At 51.8% G+C, this 9,275-nt stretch overlaps 1 long non-coding RNA gene across 1 annotated transcript in view; it reads right to left on the minus strand.

Annotated features, from left to right (window-relative positions):
- The window catches only part of LOC112441534 (uncharacterized), a 68,564-nt gene extending 59,588 nt beyond the window's left edge, over positions 1 to 8,976 (minus strand). The window contains exon 1 of the long non-coding RNA XR_009490686.1: positions 8,175 to 8,976. This is a non-coding gene — a long non-coding RNA (uncharacterized lncRNA). The remainder of the gene's footprint in view (positions 1 to 8,174) is intronic.
- Positions 8,977 to 9,275: the final 299 nt, after the last annotated feature.

A 9,275-nucleotide genomic window follows, 5' to 3' on the forward strand; every position in this document is an offset into this window, starting at 1 on the left:
AGAGAGAAGCCTGCCCCACCTCTTTGTAGAAGGAAAACAGACCCAGGGTGGAGGGTGGGGATTGGGAACATCTGGCCTGAGGTCACAGAGTTTCTAGGTCTTCTATACAGGCAGCCCCTCTCCCTCATTCATCCATGTGGCCATTCATGATTCAACAGGCATTAACTGAACACCTGCTTTGGGCTAAGACTACGGTGCCAGGTCCTGGGGTACTTTGATGATTAGCAGAGGCCCCTGCCCCTCAGGCTTCCCTGGCGGCTTCCCTAGTGGCTCAGACAGTAAAGAGCCTGCCTGCAATATGGGAGGCCCGGGCTCAGTTCCTGGGTTGGGAAGATCCCGTGGAGAAGGAAATGGCAACCCAACTCCAGTATTCTTTCCTGGAGAATTTCATAGACAGAGGGGCCTGGTGGGCTATGGTCCAAGGGGTCACCAAGAGTCTGAGCAACTGAGCGACTAACACTTGAACTTTCTGCTCCCCAGAGCTCACAGTCTGATGGGGGAAGCAAGCCTGACAACACAGTGGGCTAGATGCTGGGATAAAGGGAAGCTGTGTGGTGTGCAAGCCAGTCTGGGGATTCAAGGGCAGCTCCCTGTGGGGGCCTATCAGGGCAAACTGAGAGGTGGGTAGGAGCCATCCACAAGGAGAGGGGAGGGAGAGTGTGCCGGCACAGGAAACTGAGCGAAAAAAGTACAGATGCATCCGAGTCACAAATTCAGCTCCCTGTGCACTCCGGTGCACAAGGAAGCTATAATTATTTTGTTTGTTACTAATCCGACTTTCCTCCCAAACCACTCCTGCCTTGGTCAGTGGGAAAACATTACATAATGTCATCTAATGTGGCTTCAAGTTGAATCTGATCTGATCATTAAACAGTCTCTTTTTGGTAATATTCAGCCTGCCTTGTACGAAAACATTCTATCCCTCAGGCAGCTTTCACCTCCACCTGCCTCCCCAGCTGTGTGGGGAGGTATGGGTGTGCGGGCTAAGTCGCTTCAGTCATGTCCAACTTTTTGCGATCCTATGACTGTAGCCCTCCAGGCTCCTCTGTCCATGGGATTTCCCAGGCAAGATTACTGCGGTGGGTTGCCATGCCCTCCTCCAGGGAATCTTCCCCATCCAGGGATCAAACCTGTGTCTCCTGCGGCTCCTGCACTGCAGGTGGATTCTTTACTGCTGAGCCACGGGGGAAGCCCATGTGGTGAGGAGAAGGACTCAATGTGAGCAACCAGGCAGCTATAGGATTGTCAGGAAGAGGCAGTCACCATCAGTACTGCTTGCTTCTCCAGGGCAAAGCTGGGTTCCTTAAGGGAGGTCTCCAGCCCAGGTCACGCGCCCACTGGTGGCCCTGCCTCATCTGGCTCCACCTTGGCTTGTGGTACCTGCAGAATCACAGTCTCTGCCTTGTTCTCCGTCTAGCCCCCTGCCCAGGACTCTATCCTTCCAGGCCTTTTAGTTCACTGGGTCTTAATTCAGTCTCCAGGTCCCTTGGAGTTCAGGACAGCCCAGGGAAGCACATGCTCAAGCCGTACTCTAAGTTCAAGTTTACGAGTGCACATGCCTCTTGCTGCATGGTATTGCATGGAATGAATGAATGCACCATCTCCTATCCTTGTGCATTTCCCTCCAATTTTTCACTATTATGAACAATCCTATAACAAATATCTTTGTGCCGTCCTCTCTGTGCACACGTGCTGGTGTTTCACTGGGGTGGATTGCAAGAGGTGAAGCGTCGGGTCAAATACACCAAGATAGTGTGCTTTTATAGTCTGATAGAGTCTGTCAGTTGGGCTCCAGAAAGGCTACACCAGCTTACACTGCCAGCAACTCTCATTAACTCTGGATATCATCAATATTTTTCAAAATTTGTCACCTTTATAGGTGAAAATGAGTTTCCAGGTCAGCATTCATTTTGAACCGGGGGAGACTGCCCCTGGGGCTGGAGAGGGGGATCTGGGAGGAGTTAGAGAAAGGAGGATGGAGGGTATGTGGAGTGGGAAGGGCTTGGACCTGTCACGGGACAGACACCTGGACACAGCTATGGTGGGGGATCCTTGAGAAGACGGAGCCTCGGGAAGAGGGAAGAGGCAGCTAGGTGAGGGAAGCCGATCACTGGCATCAGGTGGGGTGTCTGAAGAAGGAGGGTGTGTCTAGAACACTCAAGGTGATAAGAGGGCCAGCCAGTCAAGACCGAGTCAGAGGTATTTGGCGAGGAGCTCACCGAGGACCTGTGGAAAGCGGGGTCAGTGGCATGGTGTGTGCGCTAGACTGCACCAGGACAAAGCAGGGGAGAGATCAGGGACAGTAAAGCACTCAGCTCTGCCTCTGTAAGCAGAGATTGGTCCTATTGAAGTTCATCCACCTGCAGGCTGGGCCCCACCTCCTGCGAGAAGCGGAAGCCATCCTGCTTCTCCCTCCATCCTCCCCTCTCCCCAGCACCCTCTCAATCCCCAGGGTGAGTGGGAGGTGCCCTGCTGCTCCAACTAATAGGGTTTCTCATGGCCAGCATTGTGGAGGAAGGGTATGGAGTAGAAGGTGATGATTCGAGATGAAAAATCTGAAGAGCTAGCAATTCTCCCAACAATTCCACTCTTTATCTGAAAGTTAAAGGTTATTAGCGGGTATAGAAGTGGGAATAGCTTCACCGGGAAAGAACAAGAACAAAGAATTCCCTATGTGTTGTTCCTGACACAGAGCAACTTTGGTCACTGTCCAGGTTCTCTCTTACCTGGGGATACTCTCCTCTTTGCTCTCCCCAGATGTGGCACCCTCATGCCAACCCTGCAGAGATGGGACCTCCTTCCCAGCACCAATGATGACAGCCACACAAGAATATTGGGTCAGGCCCAAATGCTTCTCTCACAGTAGCTCTGTTAACCCTCATAACAATCTGATGAAGAGAGTAAAGGGTCTCATTACCCCCATTTTACAGGTGGGAAAACTGAGACTCCGGGAAGTAAAATGATGAGCCGAAGATCACCCAGCCAGGAGTCTGCAGACACTAACTCCAAAACCTCTTGTGCTTCTAAATCCCACCTGGTCAAGCTCCCCTAAACCAGGCTCTTCGAATCTTGGAGTCCTGTTAACTGCCTGCTCTGTCCTTGGGGCAAGCCCAGGCCTGACCCCTTTCCTCCCCACTTCCTGAGGCAGAGGTTCTGTTGTGCATTAGGGAACAATGTGGCAACATGATAGAATGGAGATTTTTTTTACTGTCTGCATGACCTTGGGCAAGTCATTCTCCCTCTGGGGCAATCACTTTTGCCTCTATAAAGTGGGCGTAATAATCTAACCTGCTCGGACCATGGTGACAAGGAACTGAATTGCACAGGAAGGACCAAGTGACGTATCTCATCCCAGAGAGTTCCATTCCTTCTTTCCTCCAGTTTCCATTACTTCCCTCAACCATTCCCTGCCACAGAGCTGGTCCTCTGCATGAATCTATCCTGTGATGGTCTTTCTGTGAGGTCTGAGCAAGGACTCTTGTTTGCTTTGCGAGACACAGAATGTCTCCTTGGCTCCTGACATTTGACTCTCCCTAACCTTTCAGCCTGAGGAAACCCTCACCCCAAGATGCTGATGGAACCTGCCAAAAAAAAGGGCTGGAGTCTTAGTCAACTCCAGGCTTACTGCTGGGGTCTTCATCTGAAATGCACACCTTGATTTAAAGGCTGATGGGCCAGTAGCACTTGCTGGGTCTTTTTTCAGTGTTCTCTTGTTCATTTCAAGGAGGTTTCTCACGTGGGCACACATTCTAGCACAGAAGCCTCGTTCACACTCTTACACACACAGTTAAGCCCACAGTCACACATACTCTTTGCCAAGGAGTCGCCTACTACCAATTGAGCAGCGGCAGGAGAGGGTGATTGCTGTCACAGCGGTAGGCAAGGATGCAGAATTTCAGCCCTCACTCCAAAAAGGGTGAGATGCTTTTAGCTGGAAAGGGCTTTGAGCCATTACAGAGGAGAAAACCTCAACGATACAGGCTTGAGCTGGAGAGAGGGATGGCCTACCTCAGCCATGCTCACGAGTGCAGAAGTGTAGAAGCAGAACTTCTGCTGTGGGTGGACACAACTCGGGTCAGCTCCGGGTTCTCTCAGACACTTGAGGGTTTTCCCCTTCCCCTCCTACCTGGGGCACTGGAGCTCTGGAAGTAGGTAGAATTCACAGTGACATGCAAGGATAAGGGCAGCTGTCCTTGGTCACTTTCATTCCACAGTAGCAGTCCCCACGGTCCCTCATTCCCACTAGTGGCTCTGGTCACCAGCACCTCTCCCCACTGGCATCCGCTGAAGGGTCCACATTCCCATCTGAACAACGACCATCGTAAATCTGGGCAAAAGGGTCTCCTGCCTGGGTCGCGCACTCTAGAGCCTCCTGCGTATCACAGAGATCGAAATGCAGGATGTCTAGTCTGGTAAGAAATGATTTTGGAAGCCTGCTAACTGAGCAAACAAAAAGACCAGACATGGAAATAAGAGACAAACTGCCCCCATCCCTGCCAGGCCAGGCCCCAGTGCCACAAATGCATCACTGGGTAAGCGTCAAGCATTCCTGTGTCAGGCACACTGAGGTGTCAGGAGACAACGAGGCACCAGAGAGGCAGACCCCTCTGCCCGCTCTCACACACCCTGGTGGGCTCTCAGTTCGCCCCCAGCATGCCTGGACCCCAGGATCAGCACTACTGGCACCATTAACTTCACAGCAAGCCTGAGTACCCCTCAGAGGGGCTTTGATGCGGTAATTAAATCAGGACCAATGGGAGGGATGGTAATTGAGTGCAAGGAAGTGAGGCGGCAGCTTCAAGGTCTTGGGGGGAAACAGAAGTACAGAGGCATTCACATGGGGCCTGGCCAGAGCTCCAGGGACAGCACGGGGAAGGGGACAGGAGCCCCAGCTGTGGCTTCTTCCCAGACTCACCAAAACTCAGAGCTGGAGGTCCCAGCAGCCTCTGTATAGCTGGGAAGGCCGGTCCAGAGGGAAGCGGGGACTCCTTCAAGAGCACACAGCTGAGCTGGTGTAGCAGCCAGACCTTCAGTAAGTGGGCTCTGCCTTCCTCCCCAAGCACCATAAGAGCCCTAGAAGTTCTAGGGCAGTGACTTGCTCCCCTGTGGCCGGGCTTTGTTTCTTCATCATAGCATAGCAATGTTAATGAGACTGAGTCTTGGCCCTAAGCAAGGCCCTTCATTTCTGACTACAGCTCCCATCCGCAAAAGACGAGTACAATCTGAAGAATACTTGGTCAAACTAGTGAGTCCAGCACATAGGTTTCCTGCTGGTTTGTCTCCTTCTGTCTCACCTGACCCATCTCCCTGTATCCCCAGACCCACACAAGGGAGCAGGCAGCCCAGGTCACATCTCAGTTTGTGATAAATTCAAGGGCAGGATCTGGGTTCCTCTCCTCCTTGTGTTCTAATATCCAGCATGGAGCTTCTCACAGAGGCCTGCACAGCACTTGGTGAATGAATGAATCAAATCTCTTTTGCCTGGAATAATCTTCTCATGTACAACAGGGCACAGCGCCAGGAGAGACGTGTAGGATGGAGAGTTGGATGGTATAAAGGGTGTCCTCCCTTTGTCCCTCCAGCTCTGTTTTCTACTTTTCCGAGCCCCCTGCCCGGGCCCCAGACCTGAAGGGACTGCATCACCAGCTCCAGTGTCCTCTGGCCTCTGGTTGGGCCAGCTGATGGGGAGCCCAGCAGGAGGGGGAGGCAGAGGAAGGGAGGAAGCTGCTGGGGGCCTTACTCCTCACTGCAGGAGCCTCAGATGGGTGGGTACATCTCTTGACAAAGGGCATGGCTTCTATCAGGTCCCCTCTTCCCGGATCCCATTAACATTTCATCCTACGTCTCCTCAGGCTCCAACACTAACCATCCCACTGTTCCTAACTCTCAGGCATGACAGGGTCCTGTGTGGTTTCCCTTCATTCCGTCTTTATAAATAGTCCCTTTATGAAGCCCACCTTGAATGATCCTGGCTTTACATGTGTATCTCTTTTCTACTGGCACCTTGTCTGATACAAATGGGTAACTGGGGAGATGATTGGATGGCTCGATGGATGGGTGGATGGAACTAGTATAATGTAGCCATTAAAAGCCCAAGTCTTGGATTTCCCTGGTGGTCCAGTGGTTAAGAATCCACCTGCCAATGCAGGGGACACGGGTTCAATCCCAAGGGTCCAGGAAGATGCCACATGCCTCGGAGCAACTAAGCCCATGTACTACAATGACTGAAGCCCACATGCCCTAGAGCCTGTGCTCCCCAAGAGAAACCACCATAATGAGAGGCCCACTTGTCGCAACTAGAGAGCAGCCCCTGCTCGCCAAAACTAAAGAAAGCCTGTGTGCAGCAATGAAGACCCAGCACAGCCATAAATTAAATAAATAATTTTCTTTTTCAAAGTCCAAGTCTTGTGGCCTGGATTTGTATCTTAACTCAACCATCTACTAGATGTCTGAACTTGGACAAGTTATATAATAGCTCTAAGATTTTGTTTACTCAGCTGCAAAGTAGGAATAAAAGCAATCAGTTACAGGGCTGTTGTGAGGTTTGAATATGATGATAAATGCAGAGAGTTGAGCATCTTGCTTGGCACATAGTTGGTGCTCAATAAATGGTCACTCTTGCTACCATGGCTGGCAGGTCAGGTGATACGAGGAGGGCTCGCATGCTGCCCTCGGCTGGAGCCACCTGAAGTTCATGAACAGGGAGGTCAAGGCAGGTTTTGGCGTGCAGCACCTGTGAGTTCTCTCCCTGGGAACCGCCAGTTTCCCTCCCTTCCCCGAGGCTGGCTGTGGGCACTCCTAACTTGGTTCTCCCTCCTGTCCTCAGAGCTGGGTGGGCAGACAGCTCTCTTTTCCAGGTGTGCCCATGACTTGGTCTTCTTCCTCTGGAGTTGGGAGCATGGATGAGTCCTCAGTGACATTAATGACTATGGCAGTTCAGAGGAAGCCTCTAGACACTGCAGTCCCTTGCAAGCTTCCCACTCCCACCTTCAGGAGGCCCAAGAAAGGTCAACAGCGGCAGGTCTTTCTGTTAAGGAGCATCCCAGAGTACGAGTCCCCCAGTGAGGCCAACAGGGGTCCCTAGAGCAGGGCCTGCCTGAAGCAGGGAGCACTCCTCCCCATCAGGGAGACTCCTACCCTGGAGGAATAGTCCTAGACCCCCTTCCCACTCACTTGGAGACTGCGATGCCCACCCACGGAGCGGCCACACATGCTCCCTCCCACCCCAACAGTCAGTGAAAGTTCACCATGGCCCCCTCTGAGCCAAGGACCACCCCGGGTATGGAGAGTGCAGAAGAGGCAGGCGTGGTCCCAGCCCGCCCTGCACACGGCACAGATCCAAAGGAGGCCACAGCGGAAACGGGTGCATTCCAGCCCTCCCTTCAGAGATGTGGACAGAGTCCCAGGGAGGGGCAGACCTGCCACCCAGCACTTGGGAGCAGAGCCTGTCGCAGCTGGCTTTCCAACCACCAGGCCAGTGTCTTTCCACCTCTTGAGTCAGTATGAGTTGCAGGGAAGGAAACAAAGTGGTCTGTGGCTCAATGTCAGGAAATTGAAGAGCTTTAGAAACTGACCTGAGTTCAAGGCCTGGCCCCACTACCGACTTGCTGGTACGTATTATCGGGTCGCCTAATCTCTCTCAGTTTCAATTTCCTCAGCTTTGAAATCAGAATAATAACTCCTTCCTTGCAGAGGATTCCCTTGAGACTATAGAAAGAACATTCTAGGTTGTGCCTGAATAATGTCTTAGGAGGAACTGTATGAAATTGCCAGTTTTTCAAGTAAGAGTTTCACCTCATAATTATCGTTTTGTTAGTATTAGCATCATTAACTCTGTGCATCTTCTACAGATTATTTTATCTCTCGGCCTCCTCACCACCAAAAAACCGAGATGACATACAGAGCTATTGAAACCTGGCACATAGGCGCTCATTAAAGTTTCCTCCTGCTCCTTCCCCTCTTCATGCAGTTACTTCTTTCGTGGGAGGCTACATAGGAAGCTGTCCTCCTTTCTGAGTATCATAGCCCCACGGGGATAAAGATGAAATCGTGACTGAGACATGGGAAAAGAGTCAAGATCTAAAATCATCTTCGCAGAAAAGTTTAAACAGTTAAAATAAAACAAGAAACACACACGCCAGGTCATTTTTAAAAAGTGGCACCATGCAACCTACCAAGTTGTGATGGCCTTGGGGACAGGAAACCAGAGCTCTGTGGCTGGAGCTTCTCTCTCCTCTTCTCCCTCGGCCCAACCCTCTCCCAGCCTCCCCGAGGAGCATTTAGCCAGAAAGTCAGTTCACTGTGTTCTAGGTCACAGCTGAGCAAACAACCAAAATGTCCTTTTGGCAGCTGGATGCCACTTGGATCCAGCAGAACTGAAGATTCCAGATTGAGAAGGTCCCGGCATCTCTGAGTCCAGCCTCCTGCCTCGATAGGCGTAGCTGTCTCACTCTGCACTCTGAAGGCAAAGGCTGGTGTTCTCCCAGGATGGAGATGCTCCCCCTCTTCTAATGTCCCCTGCAAAACTCTCTCAGGCCAGTCAGGAGCTCCTTCCATTTGTCCCATCACAGCCAGCGCTTGCTTCCATGATCCATTAATCCATAGCTCCTGACAGCATCACTGTGTTGGTTCATATGTGCTAGTAAAGAGGACCCAGGTACCAACAGAATGGACCCTGGACACTCCCCATTTGTCTCACTGGATTGTTTAGCATCCAGCCTCCCCACCAGTCTGATCCCAGATGAGGCTGGACCCAGGTGAGGCTGGACCCAGGTAAGCCTGGAATTGTGAAATTGTTAGTCACTCAGTCATGTCTGACTCTTGGCAGCCCCATGGACTGTAGCCCACCAGGCTCCTCTGTCCATGGTATTCTCCAGGCAAGAATGCTGGAGTAGGTTGCCATTCCCTTCTCCAGGGGACCTTCCCAACGCGGGGATCAAACCCACATTTCCCACATTGCAGGTTGATTCTTTACCATCTGAGCCACCAATGGTTCAATGTTTAATGAATGGATAAATGAATAAATGAATAGCTATGTGCCACAGGTGGAAAAGGCAATGGCACCCCACACAAGTACCCTTGCCTGGAAAATCCCGTGGACGGAGGAGCCTGGTAGGCTGCAGGCCATGGGGTTGCTAAGAGTCGAACACGACTGAGCAACTTCACTTTCACTTTTCACTTTCATGCATTAGAGAAGGAAATGGCAACCCACTCCAATGTTCTTGCCTGAAGAATCCCAGGGACGGGGGAGCCTGGTGGGCTGCCGTCTATGGGGT

Source organism: Bos taurus, chromosome 15 (assembly GCF_002263795.3).
Source record: "Bos taurus isolate L1 Dominette 01449 registration number 42190680 breed Hereford chromosome 15, ARS-UCD2.0, whole genome shotgun sequence".
Classification (NCBI taxonomy): Eukaryota; Metazoa; Chordata; class Mammalia; order Artiodactyla; family Bovidae; genus Bos; species Bos taurus.